Source organism: Aquarana catesbeiana, linkage group LG01 (assembly GCF_042186555.1).
Source record: "Aquarana catesbeiana isolate 2022-GZ linkage group LG01, ASM4218655v1, whole genome shotgun sequence".
Classification (NCBI taxonomy): domain Eukaryota; kingdom Metazoa; phylum Chordata; class Amphibia; order Anura; family Ranidae; genus Aquarana; species Aquarana catesbeiana.
Window position 1 is genome coordinate 397,580,636 of NC_133324.1, and position 26,661 is coordinate 397,607,296.

The 26,661-nt window shown below is 42.0% G+C and overlaps 1 protein-coding gene across 7 annotated transcripts in view; it reads right to left on the reverse strand.

The window, feature by feature from the left end:
- Positions 1–26,661, reverse strand: part of PIP5K1B (phosphatidylinositol-4-phosphate 5-kinase type 1 beta) — a 215,671-nt gene that overhangs the window by 167,892 nt on the left and 21,118 nt on the right. The window contains exon 2 of one of the 7 annotated variants that reach the window (XM_073634751.1): positions 8,480–8,551. The exons of the other annotated variants lie outside the window; for them this stretch is intronic. The gene's annotated coding sequence lies outside the window, so the exon portion shown is untranslated. The remainder of the gene's footprint in view (positions 1–8,479; positions 8,552–26,661) is intronic. 7 annotated transcript variants of the gene reach the window in all.

A 26,661-nucleotide genomic window follows, 5' to 3' on the forward strand; every position in this document is an offset into this window, starting at 1 on the left:
TGAAAAGGAGGGTCGCACACGACTGGTATCATGCACAAGAAACGTTATTGGAGACTGACAAAGACAAAACACCATGGCAGATACAACCGGCTCTTCATAGGCAACCATAATGCCGATGCAGCCCACAATGAAATTGAGTTTGACACCCCTGAGTTAAAGCAGGCATGTCTATGCTGTAGCCTACAGGTATTTACTTTCACTTCACAAGAACAAACAACTATATAGGAGTATATTCATTGCTATCTGTACATTTTAATTGATTTCACTTAGGATCTTCATCATATCGATCATGATATCAGCTTTCATCTGAACCGCTTTCAATAAATATTTGGTCATAGTAGTAACTTAGCCAATGCCTACATAAAGTATCAGCCTCTGATGTTGCTTGCTGATTGCTTTGGCCGCAAGAAGCCAATTAATGATAAATGCTGACCAAAAACTAGGACCAAGAATATGCATGCCCGATTTTATAAAACACAATAACATTATTGTCTCAACAATATTATTTATATTCTTTATCTTAACGTGGAACTAAACCCATCCATTTAACGGTCTCAATAAAACAGTTACATTAACGGCATGCCAGAATTGCTGTCTGTCACATTTGCTTGTGCTGTCGACCAAACTGTCAAACCATCAAATGGCTGGAGTGATAACTGGTTACATGTGCAGCACCATGGCAGTTGCAGATCAAACAGATGGCAGCCTCCTTGGCTGAACATGATAGGAGGGTTTAGTTCCGTTTTAAAGTACTAAAGCGGATAACTGTACACTACGTAAATATACAGCTAGCTTCTGGTGTCCCTTTAGTCAATGATAAAAATGCACAGCAAGGTTCAACCTTGCAGATAGTCGAACATTGACTCTGTCCTTCAAATCCTAGTCTCTGTACTTGATCAATGAAGCATCCTCTGGATGTATTTATGAGCCAGAATAGAATTTTTTTTTTGCAAAGCATATGTACCTAAATAGGAATTTACAACCTCTTTTACTAGATTTCTGAGTGGCAACGCTTACTGTTGCACTTGTGCAAGACAAATCGAGGTGTTTGTTATGTGAGATCAGTAATGTCATGTTTCTATGGTTGTATTGCTCTGTGCCAAACCTTGTTATAACTTGTGAAAACGTATAAAAAAATACAATCAGACTAAATTTGTGGGACCTGTGTTGCGCCCCCTAGCAGTGCCGCTGGCTTCCCTCCTCTCTTCTCCCCCCCACCCCGGCTCCTGCAGGGGATGTTTCAGAATGGAGAGAGGGGGAAGGGGCTAGTAAATATGTAATTGTTCCGTCCCCTTACTTTTCTGAATGAACACACTCACTCACTGCGATCCTTCATAACAGAAGCATAGTAAACTGTGTTTACTATGCTTCAGTTTGTGAATAAACAGGAAGCCACACACACAGAGCACTTCTAATGAATTTACTGTCCAGTGCAGCTGAGGCTGCAGAGAAAGGCATGTGCGTTTGAGCTTTGGGGTGCACACCCTAATGCAATAGGCTGCGCACACCTATGAGTAGAGTATTACTTTCACCACATTTCTTAGTGAACAGAGATGATTATCTAGGGCCAGCAGAATTTGGGATTTTTTAAATAGACCTGTGCTTTGCCTATGTGCTGTTGCAGGCCTCATGCACACCGGATGTTTTTTTTCTGCTGCTCCAAGGGGCACTTGGTGGTTTTCTTTTTTTCTGTGTCTATGCATACATGGGCATTTAGAGCAGTTTAGAGGCTAAGTAAAAAAACCCACAACCAGTGCATCCAGGAGCAGCGGTGTTTTGGCAGAAAAAAAAAAAACACTGACACACCTAAACGCATTTTACCGTTAGGCACATTTAGTGCTTGAGCATTAAATCCTTTTAATGTCCAGAAATATTATTCTGGCCAATTAAATGAATTAACGGCCAATCACTTGATGCAATACACGCATTTACAGTTTATCAAGTGTTTTTCTGTTAAAACGCTGCTGCCAGGAGTGTTGGCGAGATAGCAAAATGTCCAGTGTGCATGGGGTCATATGCTCCTCTATAAATGTAAGTACCAGGTATTTGCTTCTCTTCCAGAACAACAACAGGAAAGTGGTGGAGCAAAGGAATGGGGCTGGGGCTTATTTACTAAAACTGGAGAGTGCAAAATCTGGTGCAGCTGTGCACGGTAGCTTCCAGGTTGTTTGTCAAGACTTAAGCTGGCCATACACCATACAATTTTCGTATTCAATTTTCTTTAGATTTACCTTAAATTATGTAGTGCAAGGATCTGCCTGATTGCATACAAATTGAAAGTGTTTAGGTTTGACCTCCTACTACAGTGGGACAAAAAAGTATTTAGTCAGTCACCAATTGTGCAAGTTCTCCCACTTAAAAAGATGAGAGAGGTCTGTAACTGTCATCATAGGAATACCTCAACTATGAGAGACAAAATGTGGGAACAAATCCAGAAAATCACATTGTCTGATTTTTGAAAGAATTTATTTGCAAATTATGGTGGAAAATAAGTATTTGGTCGATATCAAAAGTTCATCTCAATACTTTGTTATATATCCTTTGTTGGCAATGACAGTGGTCAAACGTTTTCTGTAAGTCTTCACAAGGATGTCACACACTTGCTTGTATGTTGGCCCATTCCTCCATGCAGATCTCCTCTAGAGCAGTGATGTTTTGGGGCTGTCGCTGGGCAACACGGACTTTCAACTCCCTCCAAAGGTTTTCTATGGTGTTGATATCTGGAGACTGGCTAGGCCACTCCAGGACCTTGAAATACTTCTTACAAAGCCACTCCTTCATTGACGGGCAGTGTGTTTGGGATCATTGTCATGCCAAAAGACCCAGCCAAGTTTCATCTTCAATGCCCTTGCTGATGGGAGGAGGTTTGCACTCAAAATCTCACGATACATGGGCCCATTCATTCTTTAATGTACACGGATCAGTCGTCATGTTCCCTTTGCAGAGAAACAGCCCCAAAGCATGATGTTGCCACCTCCATGCTTCACAGTAGGTATGGTGTTCTTTGGTTGCAACCCAGCATTCTCTCTCCTCCAAACACGACGAGTTGTGTTTCTACCAAACAGTTCTACTTTGGTTTCATCTGACCATATGACATTCTCCCAATCCTCTTCTGGATCATCCAAATGCTCTCTAGCAAACCTCAGATGGGCCCGGACATGTACTGGCTTAAGCAGGGGGACACGCCTGGCACTAGAGGATCTGAGTCCCTGGAGGCGTAGTGTGTTACTGATGGTAGCCTTTGTTACGTTGGTCCCAGCTCTCTGCAGGTCATTCACTAGGTCCCCCCGTGTGGTTCTGGGATTTTTGCTCACTGTTCTTGTGATCATTTTGATCCCACTGGGTGAGAACTTGCGTGGAGCCCCACATCGAGGGAGATTATCAGTGGTCTTGTATGTCTTCCATTTTCTGTCTGACGGCCTCCCCTTTGCACGCTCCCTGCGCGCCCTACAGGGTGCGCGCGGCTCGCTGTGATCACCGAGTCACTGAGACTCGGGTGATCACAGATCCGAGTAAGGGGCTGATCCTGGCCCCTTACCACGCGATCAGCTGTCAGCCAATGACAGCTGATCACATGATGTAAACGAAAGATCGGTAATCATTTTTTTTTTCTCCTCACGCAGACAGCGTGAGGAGAAAATAAAAGCAGATCACCGGCTTATGTGCAAGGGAAATCGGCCCCGAAGAGGAAGAGGCAATTCTGCCTCATCTGTGCCCACCAGTACCCCCTGCCAGTGCCACCTGCCAGTGCCCACAGTACCACCTATCAATGCCCATGAGTGCCACCTATCAATGCCCACAAGTGCCACCTATCAATGACCACCAGTGGTGCCAATCAGTGCCACCTAGCAGTGCTGCCTATCAGTGTAACCGATCAGTGCCCATTGTTGCCACCCATCAGTGCCCATCACTGCCACCCATCAGTGCCCATCACTGCCACCTATCGGTGTCCATCAGTGCCGCCTCATCAGCGTACATCAATGAAGGAGAAAAATATAAAAAAATATAAACATTTTTTTTTTAAATTCAGTCTTTTTAAAAATTTTTAACAAAGAATAAAAACCACAGAGGTGATCAAATGCCACCAAAAGAAAGCTCTATATGTGCGAAAAATGATAAAAATTTCATTTGGGTACAGTGTAGCATGACCGCGCAATTGTCATTCAAAGTGCATCAGCGCTGAAAGCTGAAAATTGGTCTGGACAGGAGGGGGGTTTAAGTGCCCAGTAAGCAAGTGCTTAAAGGAGAAGTACAGCCATAGATTGTTTGACTGTACTTCTCCTGTGGATCACAGGAGTGCAATTCGTTTTGGTGAGTGTAGATTCGCGCTTTTCTTTTCGCGTTTTTAATTTATCGCTTTTCATTTCGTGCTTTTCAGTTCGTTTTTGAGCGGCCATTTGTCAACGAGACATGTTGCGGAATCGGAGGAGATAACGTGTTATTTATTATTGGCCTTGGAGTTATTGCTTTGACATTATTTTTTTGGTTGAATAATAATTTGATTTGGTATATTGTCTATATTTTTGGATGCATAGAATGCACTTTTTGGTTAAGTTCTATTGGCAGATAGCATGTCTAATTTTTTTTTTTTTAATGCACAATAACAAAATTGTGGAGAAAAATACTTGGCTATGTGTTTTACTTCAAATTACATTTTGGGAGTAGGCAGTTATATTTTAAAAAATACAAAGTAAAATAACAAGGGACACCAACATAGTTGTATCTTTGATCTTAAAAACTACGGGATAATGGTGTTGTGGTAACTTGCCCAAATTAAAAAAAAAACATAATAATATTATTCTTGATATCACTAGAAAAATAAAACCTTTGAAAATTTGTTTGTAATAACTCCATCAGTATCACCAGCAAAGCAGCTTCATTATTATCCCATTAAAGAAGAAGAGAATGTGCGCTGCATTTCGAGATTTCATAATTTGCCACGTCACAAATGTTAATTCTCCATTACAAGCGCTAATTTACAAGACCGTCCGCTTCTGGCTCGTCCTTGCTTCCGAGCATGCGTGTTTGTACTTTGGACTTTTGTCCAACGGGCTTGTGTACACACGATTGGAAAGTCCGACAACACACATTTGTTGGCGGAAAATTTGAGAACATGCTAGACAACATTTGTTGGCGGAAAATTTGAGAACATGCTAGATAACATTTGTTGGCGTAAAATTTGAGAACATGCTAGACAACATCTGTTGGCGGAAAATTTGAGAACATGCTGGACAACATTTGTTGGAGGAAAGTCCGACAATAATTGTCCGATGTAGCATACACACGGTCGGATTTACCGACAACAACCTCACATCTAACATTTCCCGTCGGAAAGTCCGATCGTGTGTACGGGGCTTAAGAGGTGGCGGGGGACAGATCCTTAATTGGACCGATGCTGTATCCACATAGGTAAGTATGATTCTGCACAACAACAAAAAAAGTCCATACTTTTCTTTTAAGTTAGCAGCTGATTGGCTATCATGTACAGCTGCACCAAATTTTGCACTCTCCGGTTTTGGTAAATCAACCCTTAGGCCTCTTTCACATGAACGATCCGTTCAGGTCTCCCTGTCAGTTTTTTAGGCGGACCTGAACGGACCCTCCATAGACCTCTATGGAGAATCGGATGTCAGTGGTGACATGTCCGCTGACATCCGACCCGCTCCGATCCGAAGAAGTGTAACGGAGGAAAAACCTACTTTTCCATCCATTTTCGGATCGGATCGGGTGACGACGGACTCTACGGTCCGTCATCATCCGATCCCCATAGGGGAGAGCAGCACTCTGACAGGTCCATCGCTGCACAGTGTGCAGCGATGGACCTGTCATCTGCCTGCTCAGCGGGGATCCACGGAGCGATCCCCGCTGAGCAAGCGGATGTTTACGAAGCGGATCATCACGGATTCGTCCCGTGTGAAAGGACCCTTATGTGTTGTTAGGGAAGAGAGCACCACCTTGCCTTCTATGTGCAAAGCATATGTTTTCTCTTTAACTATTGTAGTAAAGATGAAGAACTCTGCTGTGGAGCTTGCACTTTTAAAAACAAGTCAATGGCAGCTGACTATGGCTATGACGTCAGCCTCTCTGCCACACAACACTGACATTTGCAATGAAATGTAAAACTGTATTCGAAAACTTGTAGAACAAGATCTGGTGTCACGCCTTGACAGAGAGCAAAATCAATGTATATATCAAAGCACAATGGCCTGTTTTAGAGGCCTGAAAATGCCTTGAAAATAATGACAGTCAATTATATGAGCCTGAAATCGGGAAAAAGAGTATAAAATGACATATTACATAGGCTTTGATATGCTCATGAATGTTCAGACTGAAAAATACTATTTAAAATACCTACTTTGTTCTGATTAAAGTCTGGTATGGGTAAAAGAAAGTATTATTCTACATGATCTGGAGAGGGAGAGAACATTCACACTTGAGTAGTCAGTAATGTTTCCTTGCTGGTTCTAAAGGAATAGGATAAGATAAGACATAAACTGTTTATTTTCTGGAATTCTCTCTTCCTGTCTACTCCACTAAAGAGGCACCAGACGATATTTGCAAAGCATTAAACAATAGTGCTTTGTTTTTATTCCACAATCAAAGTGGTTCTCACTACTGCTGTTTCTTTAACAAGTCAAACAAACTATTTGTAAAACACTTTTTATCTAATCATCCCACTGCAGAACTAACAGGAACCTAAAAACAAAGGGCAAAACCTGGCTACATATTTATTGCCCATAATATCTCCATGATAAGCTTAGTGTAAGCTGTGGCTGGAAGTAAGGCTGGGATCACACTGGTGCGTATTATGCCGCATACACACGAGCGGACTGTCCGACAGAATAAGTCCGACGGAAGCTTTTCATCGTATATACCAATGTTGTGTATGACTCATCGGACTTTTTTTTTTCGAAAAATCTGATAGACCTAGAAATGGAACATGTTCTAAAACCGCTCGTCTGTATGCTGGTCCGACGGAACAAAAACGACGAATGCTCTGAAGCAAGTACGAGACGGAAGCTATTGGCTACTGGCTATTGATCTTCCGTTTTCTAGTCCTGTCGTAAGAGTTGTACGTCACTGCATTCTGGACGGTCGGACTTTGGGTTGACCGTGTGTAGGCAAGACCGCTTGAATGGAATTCCGTCGGAGTTATGTCGGAGAAACCTTCGGAGTTTATTACGACGGCTAAACCGGTCGTGTGTATGCGGCATAAGACATTGCATGTGATTCACACCGCAATGCTGTGCAGATCACATGCAATGTCTATGCGATGCAAATTTAGCCATACAGACTGTATGGCTAAATTCACATTGCATTCGCACCAAAATGGTGCAGGACCCTTTTTTTGGGTGTTCTATGCCCTCTATGGGCTCTATGTGATCCAATTCCTGCACCATTTGGTAGTTCACATTGTGATCTGTGAACCAATCTGGGGGTGTCATTAACTTTGCACTGACACCTGCAGAGGTTCGCAGATGTCAGTGTGAGCCGCCGGCAAGTGACATGTGATGCGGGAACGTGCACTGGAATTGCTCTGGTTCCCGCATCGCATATATGTGAACCGGGACTTAAAGCTCTATAATAAGGACGGAGCCACGGGAACTGACGTCACCACACCAGCTGGCTAGCTTCATCGCAGCTGAGCTGTCTGTTTCGATCTGATTTTCTGCTTTACTCTTAATGTTGGCTACCCATTGTTTTGCAATTAAAAAGCTTTTACCTACTACACTATGGAGGACACTCTGTTTGATTTCTCCCTACATATAATGAGTAATCCTACAGAGGCATAGCTCATTATATGGCTATCACAGTGCTCAAGAAGGACCCGAGGCGGATCCAAGTCTGCAAGTGAAATCAGCAGTTTCTGCCTATAATATCCGGCACCTCTGAGCTCTGAAGATCCCCGTGACAGGGGTCCAGCATATCTGGTAAGCGCCCCCCCCCCCTCTTCTTTTACCATTATCCGGCTTGTTCAAAAGTAAAGGAGATGAAATTCCGCAATTGGAAGGAAGGACTGTTTATATAGAAATATATACTGTTTAAGCTTACAGGACTTTTTATTTAATATTTACTTTTCAGGATTGCACATTATGGAAACAATTAATTTATTTATACTCAATATTATGAAACTTTAGGTTGAAGGTTAATCTTTAACCATTGTGTTTTTTGACATTAGTAGCGCACCTGAATTTATTTTTACTATTTGATAGAACTTGATATTCAAGTTTTTTTTGGGTTGCAGCACTTTTTTTGTCAGTATTTTGTTTTATTTTATTATTATTATCTGTATTTTGTTTAAATCATTTTTAAAATTTCACTATAGAGTCTTGGGGATAGCACAGATTGCTCTGGGTACTATAATAAGGCTTACCTGTAAATTAAGTGAACATCTCCTAAACATGCACCATTTAGGTGATATTCATCCTGCATGCACCAATGACATCACTGGCGCATGCGCTCTGAATGTCCAACATACCTTGCTTCGTGCCGGAACCGGGTGACGTCATCGCGGCACCGGCCAATCACAATCTGACCAGAACGCGTGAACCTAGAAGACAGACCGGAGGAACAGGTCAGCCTTCTCAGCAGCGACAGTACAGCGCTGGAGGGCTTTGTTCCAAGGTGAGTATTTTATAATGTGCATCGCATACTAACACATTATGCCATTGCTTTGTAGGTGTTTTTTCATTTTACAACATCCGCGATTTACAACTTTAACACAACATTTTTAAAAATTGTTCTTTGCCGAGAGCATCTAGTTGTCACCAATAATCCACAGCTCAGTTTCACTGATGAATTATCAGTAGGAGCATGGACAAAACACAACAAGAATGACAAGTTTAAAGCTGAAATTGCCCCCCTTTTACTTACTTGAACCTGATTGTTCCAGCGACAGGGACAATCCCAGCAGCTCCAGCCGCTGTCTCGGGTCCTCATTGGATAGATTGATAGCAGCAGAAGCCATTGGCTCCCACTGCTGTCAATCAAATCCAGTGCAGTGCCATGGGTACCGAGGGGCAGGGCCGAGTCCTGCTGTCTGTGTCAATGGACGCAGCAGCAGGACTCGGGAGGGCACCCACACCCAAGCATTTTCCAAGTGATGTGACCAATTTGCTTTGAAAACATCCCCCGCACATTTCATGCAATACATCTACTGTATGTTAGAGATAAAACTTGAACATGCATGAACCAACACTGGTAGATTGCCCACAGCACACCCAGCTTACTGTCCTCAGTGGGAAGTTTGCTTTGTATGGTCAAAAACTGGCCCGTCATTTGGGAATTTGACAGCTGCAGTATTTGAAAACAAGCTGCCATTGCTGACCTCCTTATAAAAATTCTAGATGCCTGGCTGTCTCAGGCTGTAATGCATTCCAAATCACTGACTCAGAGCAAATACCTAAATCAGGAAATTCAGACTGAAGTCAGGACCCCTCATATGAATACTTATGCAGGGATAGTGATTTAGAAAGCACTTAAAGGGGTTGTAAAGGTTGTTTTTTTTTTAAAATAACAAACATGTTATACTTACCTTCTCTGTGCAAGGGTTTTTCACAGAGTGGCCCCGATCCTCCTCTTCTGGGGTCTCTCAGCGACGCTCCTGGCCCCTCCTGTTCATCGAGTGCCCCCATGGAGAACTGCATTCCATGTGGGCACTCGTGCGGGCACGCTCCCGAGTCATACTGCTGCATTCATTGACACAGAAATCAGGACTTGGCCCACCCCCCGGCCCCCGTGTCACTGGATTTGATTGACAGCAGCGGGAGCTAATGGCTCCCGCTGCTATCAATCTATACAATGAGGATCCGAGACAGTGGCTGGAGCTGCTGGGCTCATCCCCTTCACTGGAACGATCGGGTTCAGGTAAGTAAATGGGAGCTCTGGAGGGGCTGCTGCACTACAGAAGGTTTTTCACCTTAATCCATAGAATTCATTAAGGTGATTAACCTTGAGGGTTTACAACCCCTTTAACCCATAAATTCACCATGCCATCCAGGTAACAAGCATTTTAAGAAGATAAGGTCTTCTTGGCATTGCTGGAAGAATGGTCAAAGCAGTGGAAACTGCAGTCCAATATTTCTAAATGTAAAATAATGCAGCTCTGCATAGAAACTAATCAGCTTCCAGGTTTTTTGTCAGAGCTTAAAGCGGAGCTCCACCCAAAACGGGAGGCACCGCTTCTCTGCCTCCCCCCCTTCCCTTTTCACTGCCCCTTCTGGCACTCTTTGGGGGGAGCGGGTACCTGGTTTTGACGGGTACATGCTCCCACTTCCAGCTCAGATTACCGTGGTGAACTGAGCTGGAAGTTCGGCCCCCCTCCTTCCCCCGAAGCATTCTTTGACACTTCACAGGTCCCAGAAGACTACGGCCCATTCACAAAGCGCAGCACGCTTCACGCATCTGCAGCAGAAAACCCTGAAGGCGCCAGCACCCGATGGCTGACTGAATGATTGGCTCGGGTGAGAACACTTAAGTGCCCAAATATTAAAAGTCAGCAGCTATAGCATTTGTAGCTGCTGATTTAAATTTTTCTGAAGGAGCCTGGAGCAATTGAATTAATTCAACAAGCTGAAGCTGGCTATCATGCACAGCGGCACCAATTTTTGCACATAGAACAAGTCTAAGGACATGTAACAAAAATGGTGAAGGGTTTGGGGGATAAAACATATCGAGAACAACTTCAGGAACTTAACATGTACAGTCTGGAGGAAAGAAAGGGGGGGAGACATGATTGAAGCCTTTAAATGCATCATGGGGTGAATAGGGTTCAGGAGGGCAGTTTTTTCAATATGAAACCAAAATCAAGAACACGGGGGGGACATGACCTCAAACTAGAGGAAAGTTCAAAACTGATCTTAGAAAGTATTATTTTACTGAAAGAGTAGTTGATACTTGGAATAAACTTCCAGCAGAGGTAGTTAGACAGTCAACACTAAATGGCTTCAAACATGCTTGGGACAAACATAGATCTATACTCAGACAAGAAAGTTAACGAAAAAAAACAAAACAAAACAAAAAAAAATACTAAAGATGTATAAACAAAAAAAAGGGTAGACTCGATGGATTAGTCTTTTTTCTGCCTTCACTTTTCTATGTTTCTATGAGGTCAGCAATGGCAGACTCCATACATCATTGGTCCATGTTTCTATTAAAGTGGTTGTAAACCCACTTTGAAAAAAAAAACTAACACCTGTAAGACAAAGGCAAAATGAGCTAGTATGCATAGCATACTAGCTCATTATGTAATATTCACCTGAGATCGAAGCCCTCGCTGCAGTGCCCGTACACAGCACCGGCCAGCGACATCACTCCCGGAGGTTACTTCTGGGTATCGCGGCTCCGGCGCTGTGATTGGCCGGAGCCGCAATGACGTCACTCCCGGGCATGCGTGCGGTAACAGCACACCCACTGAAGCAATGGCACATACCTGCTTTTGCTTCAGTTTGAGTCAGTGCGCATGTGCTGATGACGTCGGCACATACAAATACAGGGGATCTCTCTTAAACCGTGCAGGTTTAGGAGATATCCGGGGTAGCTACAGGTAAGCCTTATTATAGGTTTACCTGTAGCAAAAATTGGTCTGTAAGGGTTTACAACCACTCTAAACCTCCCCCCATTCGGCCCTCATCCTACTGCAATACTGCAGCTACCAGGTGAATTTTAGGGCCCTTTTACTCTGAATGTAGTTGGATGCAGTTGGCGGACGTTGGATGCATTTTGAACTCTACTCCAGCTGCACAGACAGCCCAAAATCAAGGTAATCCTATGGGCATAGTTCACATCATTGCAGTGAAGTTGAGCAGTTAAAAAAAAGTAGAGCATGCTGCATTTTCCACACCACAAATGCAGGTAGCACGCTACAAACATGCTTCAAATGCACTGTACTGCACCCCTTTAAGCTACGAAAGCCAAGCCCAAAAAGGTATAGAAAAATGCACTACAAACGCAGCACCAAAAATGCATTCAAGCGTGGGTCAAGCGCACTTCCAAGGCATGTAAACATGCAGTAAAATCTGCGTAAATATATGCAGTTTCTGGTATGAATGGGTCCTAAGAAGTGAATTATGTGACAGAGCTTAGCAAAGAAAGGGATGGGACATGTTTTTGAAAAAGTTCAGGCTTTGTGTTTTCTCAGGTACAAAATTGATTTAAAAACAAAATGACACCTATAAACGTTGGTTTACTTCACTGAGGTTCACTTTAACTGTATAAGTCCCTAGGGCTGCTCACTACAATGTAAGGAATTTTTTGTTCTGTAATTATCTTATGTAACTGCTGGGCTCCACACCAAGTAGGTGTTCTATACAAAAAAGTACACGTAACAGACCACCTTGGGGAATATTACCTTCATTACACAAAATAAATTGGCTAGCTAATGTACTATTTACAGCAAACATTTAAAGCTTACCGTTATCTACTACTACATTAAACAATAAGACTATTTTTATTTTTAGGCATTTATTTAACAAATTAAATTAACAGGTTATTAGATATCATCTCATCTACAGATTCTCCAAACAGCCATCAAAAACTGATCAATTATTTGCTTAGAAAATTATAAATAAGTATTAAAACTTCCTTTAAACATCAACATTGCCCAACATTAAAAATGCCTAGATTGGGTGTGGATCATAGTGAGCAAAGGTTAGAAAAATTCCACTGTTGACTAAGATACGACTTTTCACCTTTGTTACCAGAATCACAAGAAAAACAACCATCTGCACTACTCGCAGTAGATGTTATTTAGTAATTAACGTTGGGAACCTTATCAGTTTTAACAATCTTAACCTTTGAAGATGCTACCCCAGAAAAAAATCTAGGAATTTTTCTAAATACGTCAACTTTGCACGTGCTATGACATCACATGTTGTTGGGCGGGTTAAAGAAGTTTAACGCTTCTAAAAATGATTTTTGCTTACCGATACCCGCACTTGTCTTTATTATACAATAGGCATGTGATCACAATGTATTACTATGTTTTCCTCTTATTATGCTTATACTGTATGATAACTCTTTACAACAGAAAATCAGATTTTAGGTTGAACTCTTGGCACAATGGAACTACTTGTATAGGATAGGATTATGCCCACCTATAATGGTGTACTTCATCTATTGTTTTCTACCTTCTGCAATGATTCACAACTAGTCTGGAAGTAGGAGCCAAATCTACAGCCCAGAGGCTTTGTTCCTTGGGCTCCCAACGGTGAGTGCAGAACCGTGAAAGTGGCTTGGCAGTCCCTCAACTTCTAGACCAGGGATCTCCAATTTTTCTAAACAAAGGGCTGTTGTACTGTCCTTCAGACTTTGGGGGGCAGACTGTGGCCGGTGGGAGTAGAAAATGTCCTGGCATCTGTGGGAGGAAATAATGCCTCAGGTCAGTGGGAGTAAAGAAAATGACCCCATCATTGGTATTAGTGGAAGGAATAGTGCCCCATCTTTGGTGTCAGTGGAAGAAATTAGACCCCTTTCACACTGAAGGCATTTTTGCGCTAAAAATAGCACCTGTAAAGCGCCTGAAAAACACCTCCCATGCCACCCCAGTGTGAAAGCCCAAGTGCTTTCACACTGGGGCGATGCGCTTGCGGGACATTCTGAAAAGTCCTGCAAGCAGCATCTTCGGGGTGGATTGTGAGCGGTGTATACACCGCTCCCAAAACGCCCTGCCCATTGAAATAAATGGGCAACGCTGCTGAAGCGCCTGCAAATCGCGTTGGCAGTGCCGCAACATGGGCGCTTCTAACCCTTTATTCGGACGCTAGCGGAGGTTAAAAGCATCCCGCTAGTAGCTGAAAAGCATAGCTAAAACAACGGTAAATCGCTTTCAGTGTGAAAGTAGCCTTATGCTCCACTGTTGGTGTCAGTGTGTAGAAAACTGGCTCAAATAAGGGGCCAGCATAGGGCCCCAAGGGCTGGAAAAAGGCAAGCAAAGAGTCAGATTTGGCCCATGGAAACCACTGTTCTAGACTACAGCTCATGTAAGGATCCTCTACACGCCCTCTACCCACCCAGCATACCTTATAATTTCCGAATGCTGTGTGTATGACAGCATTACTGGCAATTCTTTTTTATGTGTAGTTATAGGCATAGAACAAAAAAGAAAAAGTCAATCTCACACTTTTTATGAAAGCTTTAATGTTAATAATTTAATTTTATAGCATATTATTATAGAATATGCTCTAATGAGACATGCTATTCTGATGTTAATTATGTAAAACATAAAAGTGGCATCTGTAACAAATTTTTAATGGCTATAATGCATATCTAATTTTATTCTTTCACATACTTGAAGTTGTCTGGTATATTATCATTAGTTATGAGATATTTTTAGCTTCAAATAAGTGAGTCCAAGGACATATGAACTAGGCACTTGGTACTGATCACAGCATGGTCAAGTTCAATCCCCAAAATATGACCTGTACAGGCCCCATTCACACCTGAGCGTAGTGTTTACGGGCAGAAAGTCACGTGATTTTGCTGCAATTATGTACAGGTCAAAAGATCACCAATGTAGAAAGCAGAAAAATGCCCAAATCTGCCTAGAAAAAAAGTTCCAGAACTTGTTTGAGCTTCAAGCGTTTTGGAGCTTCTGGCTTCAGTTGTTTTGGAGTGGAGATGTGAACCATCTCCATAGAGAATAATTGATTTTTTTCCCCTCCAGATTTTTTAGCTTCAGGCTTCAAGCTACAAGACGCTCAGGTGTGAATGGGGCCTTAGAACACCATGAAATACAGTTTAGGAGTGCTACTATTTTGTGACACCATCAGATTGCAGCAGAGGAGGTCCCACGACCCAGAATCTCAAGTATAATCTAATACACTGTGGAAAATGTGTTTTTATTGTCAGTTGATATTGCCTTGCCGTCATCGCATCTGCTTCCCATATGCCCTGTAAGGATGAGCTCAGCCATGTTCGCAACTAGCACGTGCATAGGCCGCAAGGAAGTCGGCACTGCACAGCGCTAATCATAGGCAGTGAGACATGCCTCGATCTCTGCAGCCGTGCATCGGAACAATGTCTCGCTGTCTGTGATTAGCGCTGTGCAGTGCCGACTTCCTGGCGGCCTATGCACGTGGGGTGTGCGAACACGGCTGAGCTCATCCTTACTGCCCTGTATAATTGTTCATCTGACTTTTGCCGAAGGAGCTGGGTGGAAAACTGTCGGTCGAACAGTGGCTGAATCCGATCAGATGCAGTCACTGCTCAGGTATTCTGACAGCCAGCACCTGCTGTTTAGCGTGGTTAGAGGAATCTGTTAAGCTGGCCATACATTATAAAGTACAATTTTCTTATTTAATTAGATTTACCTTAAACAAAGTGCAAGGGCCTGCCCGACTGCATACAAATTGAAAGTTTTTAGGATTAACCTCATATTATATGGCTTTGGTAAATTGTACAAGAAAATGGTATAATGTATGGCCAGCTTTAGATTTATTTTGCATAGTTTGCAGGCTGAATAAAAGAAATCTATAAGTGTGTGGCCAACTTTAAGGCCTCATGCACACTGGACGTTATAAAAATGCCAGTAGCGTTAGCTGTAGAAAGCTGTAGCTGTAAAAGGAATTTTGCAGCAATTTTTTTTTTGCTTTTTTTTTTTTTTTTTTTTTTTTAGCAAAACTATACTCCCACAAAAGCATAATGCCCCGTACACATGGTCGGACTTTGTTCGGACATTCCGACAACACAAAGTTGTCGGAAAATCCGATCGTTCTAAACGCGGTGACGTAAAACACGTACGTCGGGACTATAAACGGGGCAGTAGCCAATAGCTTTCATCTCTTTATTTATTCTGAGCATGCGTGGCACTTTGTGCGTCGGATTTGTGTACACACGATCAGAATTTCCGACAACGGATTTTGTTGTCGGAAAATTTTATATCCTGCTTTCAAACTTTGTGTGTCGGAAAATATGATGGAAAATGTGTGATGGAGCCTACACACGGTCGGAATTTCCGACAACAAGGTCCTATCACACATTTTCCGTCGGAAAATCCAACTGTTTGTACGGGGCATATGGCTCAAAAACGCTAATAAACACAGAATAGCTGCGTTTTTCAGCGTTTTTAAGCTTTTATCAGAATTAGAGTGTTTTTTTACAGCTGAAAAACACCCCTACCAAAAACTGCTGATAAAAGACACATAGGATAACATGCTGGGAAGTTTATTGACTGCAGAAAAAAACATCTGAAGCCAAAAACAGCTGCTGTAAAAACGTCCAGTGTGCATGAGGCCTAAAGGGTTAGTTCATCTTTACCAAAAAGCTACCTTTGCAGATAAGGGGAGTCTGTAGATAAAAACAAGCTGTGCTGCTTTGGCCAAAGTTGAATAGTGCCCTTGCTATAGGTGTAGGCCATTTACACACCTCATGAAGCCTGACTGGAAAACTCCCAGGATGTTGCTAAGAGAGGCACAGCTATTACTGTTCACCTTCACCATCTTAAGAGCGAGCTCTTTCTCTGATTCCACCTCCTCACATGCAGTTTTTCTCCACTGATGGGGGGGGGGGGGATTGTGGCCAGTGTTGTGATGGTGAAAAGCAACAGCTGAGATTGTCTTAGCAACATCCTTGACAACGTCCTGGGTGTTTTCCAGTCAAGCCTCATAAGGTACATAAATGACCTAACCTATATGGTCAAAGCTGCACAGCTTGTTTTTATCTACACACATCCCTTATCTGCATAGGCAGTTTTTTTGAGAAAGGTGAACTGACCCTTTAACCCCTTCTGGACCGCCGCCAGTGTCAGATTTGTCCGCCGCAATGTCGTAGTCCCACTGAAAATCGCTGATCGCCACCATTACTAGTAAAAACAATTTTTAAAAAAATAACAAATCCATAAATATATCCCATAGTTTGTAGACGCTATGAATTTTGCGCAAACCAATCAATATATACTTATTGGGAATTTTTTTTTTACCAAAAACATGTAGCAGAATACATATTGGCCTAAATTGATGAATAAATGTGATTTTTTACATTTTATTATTGGGTATGCTTTATAGCATGAAGTACATTTTTTTTCAAAATTGACGGTCTTTTTTAAGTTTATAGTGCAAAAAATATAAACTGCAGAGGTGATCAAATACCACCAAAAGAAAGCTCTATTTGTGGGGATAAAAAAGACATCATTTTTTTTTTGTGTACAGCTGCGCACGACCGCGCGATTGTCAATTAAAGTAATGCAGGGACGCATCGGAAAAAATGGCCTGGTCGAGAAGTGGGGTAAACCGGAGCTGATGAGGTTGAAGTAACAATGAGCGCCTCAGGTGAATTGAAGTGCTCCATATTGCACAGTGAGATCAGCATGAGCAGATCCTGAACCTTCTAGCTACTGTGTTGAAAAGCAGAAGTACTTTGCAAGTGTAACTATCGTCAATAGGCCTATACCGTGGGAGGGTCTGCTGTTGGAAATCATTATGCTAGGATGGGAAGATATCCCTCTGTCCATTTCTAAGATATCTTCCCTTCTATGGCCAACCCCTATTTAATGGGATATCCTCTGACAGGGGTCCATTTTATTTATGGGTTTATTTTTATTTGTGGATCCATTGCTAAACCTCAGATAACCTTATGTTTGTGTGGAAAGGTGCTTGCATCACAAGAGAGGACAATGCTGACAAATTTCCTATGTCCTCATAATTGCCTGATACCAAGCAGGAATGATGAATTACACTAATAGCAGGATTCCAACACACATCTTCCTGATGGAGCTTAGGAAAAAAACCTGCGCTACAATGTTTCGTCACGCCTGTTACTGAGTACATAAAAAGGTGGACACGGATAAGCCTGTTTATCTTGTAATATGGGAAAAGAAACTACAGACTGGCATTCAATATTTATAACTTTAATAAAGGAAATATAATAGAAATGTACACTTTGGCCAGGCTTTGCATTCTGCTCAAAGTGGAGCTTCACCCAAAAGTGGAACTTCCGCTTATCTAATTCCTCCCCCCCACCTCCGGTGCCACATTTGGCACCTTTCGGGGTACCTGTTTTTTTTTCAGGTACCCTGTCCTCCCCACTTCTGGGAGACCGGGCCGCGGCAAATTATGTCAGCAGCTCGGACCCTCTTCTCCCTCCCCTTCTGCTGGGCCAGCGAGAGAGCGCAGCGAGCTTCGCGCATGCGCAGTAGGGACCCAGCCATGAAGCCAAAAGGCTACACTGCCAGGATCCCTTACCCGCCATTGCGGCGGCAGCACCTGACCAGCCGATGTAAACATTGGCTGCGGTGCCGACATCACTGGACTCCAGTATAGGTGAGTGTCCTAAAGTTCAATTTTTAAAGGGGCGGGCGGAACTCCGCTTAAACCTGAACTCAAAGAGTGAAGATGTGCTATGTTATAGAGAACATATAGAGAAATGACAAAGCAGTATTAATCTCAAAACAATCCTCAGATGTAGTGACTGCATTCGTTTTCTGTTTTCTGGGGTTTTTTCTCCCCCTTATTTTCACCTGGTGATCTAGCCAGTAACATACTTCCTGTCTTAGGCAAGGCATACACAGAGTGACAGCAGGGTGAAAAAACTGACACAAGTGATGTCAATGCAGGAATCTCCCCCTCTGTGCTATTGTATTCTGACACCCCCCCCCCCCCACCCCCACTAGAATACACAGATCAGTGCTGCAGTCACTGTTTGAAAGTGATGATTGAACACTGGTCTTCCAGCATGACCACTCAACAGAAGTCTAAAGCCCCATACACACTATCAGATTTTCTCCTGAGTTTTTCCTTCAGATTTACCAAAACCATGTAGTGCAAGGGCCTGCCTGATTGCATACAAATAGAAACTCCCATGGTTTGACCTCATATTATATGGTTTTGGTAAATCTAAAGGAAAAACTCAGCAGAAAATCTGATAGTGTGTATGGGGCTTTAGGACCGTCTTCTTGAACAGACAGGTGTACACACGTACCGCAATTCAGCTGGTTCCTTCGATACGTGTACACCCAGCTTTAGGGTGTCTCTACACTGGATAAGGGAGCAATAGAAACACCTTTGGGCAGCAGCACTGTCAATCTGGGTAGAGGGTACCACTACCCTCTATCGCTACCAGATTCAGATGGACTTGACTAAAGCTGCCCATACACTGACTGCAATTTGGATAGTACTTCAGGGACTGGCCAAATTTCAATCAGTGTGTGGGCCGCCGCCATTTGAGAGAAGGTGCTTGATCGAAGAGACATGTTGGAAAATCTTTCTCAGTCATCAGAGGCTGCAGCCAGCGATCATTGTATTCTGACAGAGGCTGGTGTAGCTGTCAGATATAATGTCCAGGCAGAGGGTGACTCCTCCTTCTACATCGTTTTAGTTTTCAGAGTGGCATATTTTTTCTACAGTCAATAAACTCTCCATCATGCTATCCTATGTGTCCATGCACACATAGGCTGTTATCAGCAGTTTTAGGCAGTGGTGTTTTTGAGCAGTAAAAAAAACCCAAAACTAGTGGGTTCTGAGAGACGTTTTTAGCTGTAAAAACGCTCTAACGCTGATAAATGTCGATAAACGCTCAAAAACGTCGCTCACCAGCACTTTTTACTGTCTGTGATCCATTGGAAAAAAAAAAGTTTTTTCTTAAAAAAAAAAACACGCTAAAATGCTAACACGGAAAAACGCTAATAAACCCTATTACAAAAACGTTGAAAAACTCACTGCAAAGCTACTGATGTTTTCCAGTGTGCATGAGGCCTCAAAGTAGTAAGTAAAAGCAAAACCTTTTTTTCTCATTTTGGATAGAGTAAGGGAGGGTTATAACCCCTGTCAGATTTTTTGTTTTTTTGCCATCTGTGTCCCTTTGGGGAGATTTTCCTTCACTTCCTGTCCCACAGACAAAACAGGAAATTCAAAGAACGTCTCTATAATGTTAGGGAATCCCAGGGTGGCACCAGAACTAGTGTCCCCATTGGATGATTTCCCCTCTATTAGTATTTTGATGTCAACCCAAAATTTGGGATTTTCATTTACTTACACCTTCAGTGATAATGGTAATTGGTAAACAAGACAAACAGAGAGGGTGAATCTCCCTAACAATGACACAGACAGCAATAAAAAACCTGACGGGTGTTCTAATCCCTCTGCACTCTGTCCAAAACGAAAAAAAAAAAAAAAAAAGTTTTGCTCTTAGTTACACTTTAATGGTACTTTCAGTTTCCCTTTTTATTATAACCACTCAATTGAACGAAGTTTGTAACATTTAAATAGTTGTTTTTTGTTTTTTTTGTACTTCATCATCATCATCATCAGTTCGACCCCTTTCACACTGGGGCTGCCCACACGTTCATGGTGTTTAAGCAGCGCTTTTACCACTGTTTAAGCAGCGCTTTTACCGCTGTTTAAGCAGCGCTTTTCGGCCGCTAGCAGGATGCCTTTAACCCCAAAAATGGGTTAAAAATGCCCTAGTTGCAGCGCTTTCCAGGCTGTTCGGAAGCACTGCCCATTCATTGCAATGGGCAGGGGCGGTTTGGGAGCGATGTATACAGAGCTCCCAAAAGATGCTGCTTGCAGGACTTTTTCACTGCCCGGGTGTGAAAGCACCCATTGCAATGAATGGGAGGCAGTTTTCAGGCGCTTTACATGCGCTATTTCTAGTGCTTAAACGCCTGAAAACTGCCTCAGTGTGAAAGGGGTCTACTTTTGTTTACTTCCTGGGGTCTTTCCTCTGGTTTCCCCATCACTGCCTGCTTGATGTGTACACTTTCATTGATGGAGGCGATACTTCCAGCACCCCGATTCCTCTCTCATAGGCTCCAGAGGTATGGGGGCAGCGAGGAGACCAGTGTCCAAGAAGATCACCAGCAGGGAAAGTTGTTTGGTCCCCGAAGCAGGAAGTTAGCTTGGCTCATACAGTAGAATACACTTTGATCCATTGTACTGCAGGGTGGCTTAGAAATTATTATTCAGTTTGGAATCGACACATATGTGAAATGTACTTTGTACATTTTATTTATTTTCTTTTTTTTTTCTGGCATTGGACTTTAATCATAGGAAGTAAGCAAACTTGTTAAAGTAGACCTGTCATTCATTTGAGCAATTCAGCCTGAGCATACAAGCAACGTGTAAACAGAGAAATAACAAACTGTCGCAAGTTTGCACAACATTGTTCCATCAAACTTTTGAAGTAGAAGTTAAACAAACAGGTTACTGTATTTTGTGCCCCTTGTAATACTTGTTGTCCTGCTGCAACCTGCACTAGAAGAAAAATGACCTAGTCCTGGTTACCAAGGACATCACCTTTTATACATCCTACCTAAAGCTCCTAACCACTTGCCTACTGGGCCCTTTCACCCCCTTCCTGCCCAGGCCAATTTTCAGCTTTCAGCGCTGTCGCACTTTGAATTAGGCGGCCATGCAACACTGTACCCAAATGAATTTTTATCATATTTTTCACACAATTAGAGCTTTCTTTTGGTGATATTTAATCGCCACTGGGTTTTATTTTTTGCTAAACAAATGAAAAAAGACCAAACATTTTGAAGAAAAAAACCAAAACATTTTCATAGTTTGTTCTAAAATTTTGCAAACAGGCAATTTTTCTCCTTCGCCTGCCCACAAGCAAGATGGGAACGCCCAATCATAAGGAACATAAGGTGAGTTTTTAATTTAAACAGTAACTAAAGCGGCGCTATTTACAACACAAGCCAATGCAAAAACAATATCATCTGATAGTAACAGATATATTTAAAAACAAAAAAATGAAATCTGTGGTTGGAACTCCGCTTTAATATCATTTAACACTAGAAAAGGTACAATTTCTGGGGAAATTGTGAAAGTGTTCTTGCCTCTACAACTGGAGTGGGCGGAGTAACTGGGTGGGGTGTAGTGGCTTGAGTAACTGTGAAAAGTGTTAAAAAGCTTAATATTTTAAAAAGTATAAATAGTAGTAAAAAAGTTCCATCATTCGCTGAAAGAGCTGAACATTTTTTTCAAAAGTAATTTTTTTTTTCAAAAATGAATTTTTTTTAATCAAAAATTATTTTTTTTTCTTCAAAAATGATTTTTTTTTTCAAAAGTAATTTTTTTTTTCAAAGGTAATTTTTTTTTTCAAAAATGAATTTTTTTTATTTCAAAAATAATTTTTTTTTCGAAATTATTATTTTTTTTAAAGTAATTTTTTTTTTCAAAAATATTTTTTTTTTTCAAATATATTTTTTTTTCAAAAATAATTTTTTTTTTAAAAGAAATTTTTTTTTCAAAAATATTTTTTTTTTTCAAAAATAATTTTTTTTTTTCAAAAATATTTTTTTTTTTTCAAAAATTTTTTTTTTTTTCAAAAATATATTTTTTTTTACATGGGGCGGTCATAATGTTTTGGCTGATCATGGGGTGGTCATAATGTTTTGGCTGATCATGGGGTGGTCAGCTTCCCACTCTAGTTTTGAACATTTCGCCATTCATTCCTATGGGACCAATTTCGCCGCAAAAACGTCATTTCGTGGACCATTCGGCAAAACATTCCACAAAGTAATAACACACCAATCGGGAACAATCCGCTCGTTTCGGTATATTATTTGTCTCTGTAGTGTGAAAACTGTGGGAGGAGTCTACAAGCATTATCAAGTCTAGCAGATGAAGTCACATGCATTTGGGGTGTCTCAGCATCTTGTGTTTACAACCACTGTTTCCTAGCAACGCTCATGCCCTGTTTATGCTTCCCAAATACTACTTCATCAAAACTGCCCCATCAGAATTACCCCATCAAAACTGCCCCATCATATTCCTCTATTATAAATCAGTACATGGTGTGTCTGTCCCCTCCCCGGGGCTCTGTAATCAGCTGAGATGCTCCAGCCACCTCCCCCCCTGTGTATAACAGAAGCTTTGGTAACCATGGCAACAAAACAAAAACTAACAGTACACTCTGATTAATGGCTAAAATTTCCTGAAATGACCTCTAAACAAATGGCCGTATTTTAAAAACTATACATCCTACAGCGAAGATCTTTATATTGTGAGAATCACAAGACCCAGACCTAGATTTTGATGTATAGTATGTCTCTGAAATATTAAAAATGAAGGCACAGTCGCAGTTTAGAAATTGCCCTTCAAATTTGGAGGGGGCTAGAGTGTAGTTTCAATGAATGTCAATGGACGGCGTGAGTTGCAAACAAATGGTCATATTGTGAAAACTATCAGGACTATGGCTTAGCCGTGGACATGATTAGTGGCAGCAGGGATAGCTGAACGTTTTGATATAAGATTTGTGTAGGTGGGCTTGAAAATGAGGGAGTGGCGGCAGTTTAGAAATCATGTTCTGATTTTCCAGCTTTTGTCATCTCCCACTCTAGTTTCCCCATTCATTCCTATGGGACCAATTTCGCCGCAAAAACGACGATATTTCGTGAACCATTCGGCGAAACGTTCCACAAAGTAATAGCACACCATTCGGGAACAATCCGCACGTTTCGGTATATTACTTGTCTATGTAGTGTAAAAACTGTGGGAGGAGTTAGGGTGGTAAATTTGGCTATAATAATAAGAATAATATATATGTGAGGTAACAGTAAGTGGTCTTGCTATGCAAGAACACTTAATTAACAATAAAAGATAATGGGAACAAACACTGCTTGGCTCTTGCATAGTCTTATTTAGATTGTGCACAAAAACTCAGATATCCTGTTTATTATGTAAACACCCCTATCTTGTCATTAACTTCTAACATTTCCTCTCTATTGAATTTCACTGTAAAACAATGCAGCATATTGTTTGGTAATTGTTGTGCAGTGAACCCGTGATATATCAACTAGACGTGTACTGTAGGTTCAACAACACTGTGGGGCTGATTTACTAAAATTGGAAAATGCACATGTCCGTAATGAACATTCATGGAGAGATGCAAAAATAACAGATTTTACAAACTGTTTGTAAATTTACTGACAGTTGGCAACCCTGCGTATCTCACTGTCTGTGTTTATGGCACCTTTAAGCTGGATACACAATATACAACTTTTGGTGTATTTACCTTTAGCTATGTAGTACAAGGGCCTGCCTGATTGCATACAAACTGAAAAAGTGTTTAGGCCCCTTTCACACGAACGGACCATTCAGGTCCGCCTGTCAGTTTTTTAGGCGGACCTGAATGGATGCTCCATGCAGGTCTATAGAGCGACGAATGTCAACGGTTACCATGTCCGCTGACATCCGATCCACAAAAATTAGACGTATGGCGATACGTTCGCATCCGTCCTGGCGGATCGAATGAGATCTGATGAAAACGGACATGCTGTCCGTTTTCGTCCTATCCATCCATAGGAATCGGCGGCGCCTGACAGGCCCCTCCCCACTCAGTGAGCAGAGGCGGACCTGTCATCCGCCGGCTCAACAGAGATCAACGGAGAGATATCCTGCTGAGCTGACGGCCTCTGCTGAGCGGATCCGCCTCGTGGGAATGAGGCCTAGGATTTGACCTCATATTATATGGTTTTGGTAAATCTAAAGGAAAAAATCGAAAGAAAATTGTATGGTGTGTATCCAGCTTTAGAGCAGAAGTACACATTTGATACTTGTTGAGTAATCCTGATATCACCTGAGTTACAAAATTTGTATACCATTATCTATAATCCACTCATAATTATTTTAATGCCAAAATGTTTCTGCATAAGACTTTCAATCATAATTTTATTCAAAGGGAACCAATCACAAGTGTGTTAATGTAAGAATCAGATTATTAAATCTTAAAATGGAACTTCATTCTCTCAATCAACATTAACTATTTGTAATCCTCAATCCGCCGGGGACGGATGCGAATGTAGGGCCATCCTTCTTTTTTTAGCGGATTGGACCGGGTCAGATGTCAGCGCTGCCATCCGTCGCTCGATAGACTAACACGGAGCGTCCGTTCAGGTCCGCTGACAAAACTGACAGGCGAACCTGAACGGTCCGACCGTGTGAAAGGGGCCTTAAGGTATATCTCTAGCCCAAATATTTATTTTTCAGCTCTGGGTAGGTTGAGGGATGGCTAACACTCCATCTTTTTTGAATTGCTGTTTGTGTCTTTGGAGATTTAACTTTACTTTCTGTCCTGGAGATGCAACAGGAGGGGAAATGTGTTCAGTGGTAGGAGAGGAAGTCTCTTTCTGAAATGACTCCAGAATTCCCATTCTGCTGAAAACTGTACATTTTTTGATTTCCCATAACTTTCTTTGCTAATAACAATGGTCACCAGGACAGAGAGGGAGAGTCAGTGGGGTTGATTTACTAAAGGCAAATAGATTGTGCACTTTTGCAAGTGCAGTTGCTCAAGAGCTTAGTAAATGAGCAGAAGCTCTGCAGACGTCTATCATCCAATCATGTGCAAGCAAAAATGCTGTTTTTTTTTTTACATTTCCCTTGCATGTGATTGGGTATTCTTTGAAAAGTGAAGCTTTACCTCATTTACTAAGCTCTGGAGCAACTGCCCTTGTAAAGTGCACAGTCTATTTGCCTTTAGTAAATCAACACTAATGTCTCCAACATGGACACAGACAGCAAAACACCTGCCAGGAGTTCTAAAAACTCTCTACTTTTTCTTACTGGACATACAATTTAATTCATTAGATACAGACCAATGAAATATTTCTTTTTGCCATAAGTTAGAAGCACAAAACAATTAGTAGATCAAGAGATAAAGGCAGTGGAGGTTTTATGCTAATCATAAGTCTTGTAAAAGTTCAGCTTTGTTCCCCATCCTTGCTTTACAAACTTCCCTAAGGGCCCATTCACACCCAGCAGCATTGAGCTGTGTTGCGGAATGTAGTCCCGCTGCAAAAAAAAAGGCATTTTGCTGTTCGTCCTATTGCTTCAGTTCATAACAACCAAAACAGACAAGTTGAATTTTTGCACAGCAAATTCCTAGACATTAACTCATTACAATATGCTGCAGCGCACAACAGTAACATAAAAAAAAAAAAATAAAGCACTGCAATGCAGGTTAGGGCTGCTTTCACACTGGAGCGGCGGGACCGTTAACGGTAAAGCACCGCTAAAACTAGTTTCTCCGTATCCAATTTGCACAGCAGGAGATTGTGACTGGCTCTCTATGGAGCTGGCTCACATATCTCTGCAGCGACTCCGGTGCGATTTGAACAGGAGCCCTGTGCATCTTGTGGTCTGTTTCAGGTCTGAATTCAGCCAAAAATTTGGGCTGAAATCAGACCTGAAACGGTGAACAAGGATGCACTGGACTCCTGCTGTGAGCCGCTGCATGCTCATATGTGAACCCAGCCTCACACAGGCGATCTGATCAGGTCTGGTTGTGAATATGGGGGATCGGATGAAAACAGATCCATCTGTTTGTATTCATTTGATCCTCCAGACGAACAGAAAATAGGGTTTCCATCCGTCTGGATTTAGAGGAGCGGATTGGATCGGATGTCAGCGAACACGTCACCGCTGACATCTATCGATCCACAAAGCTACATGGAGCGTCCGTTCAGGTGCGCCTGAAAAACTGACAGGCAGACCTGAATGGTCCACATGTGTGAAAGAGCCCTAAGCAAGCTATCGCTTGTGAAACGCATCAACTGCTTTTCCTGTGTTTGTCTGACAAACTTGTGACAATAAAGGTAACATCAAGCAAATTTTGGAGTCTCAGAGAGCGACCATTTCTTTGTCTTATCCTTGTTGGACGCTGGCGAGCCAAGGTCTGCACCTGATATCTACTTTGCACCTGAAAATTGCCTGGAGCGGT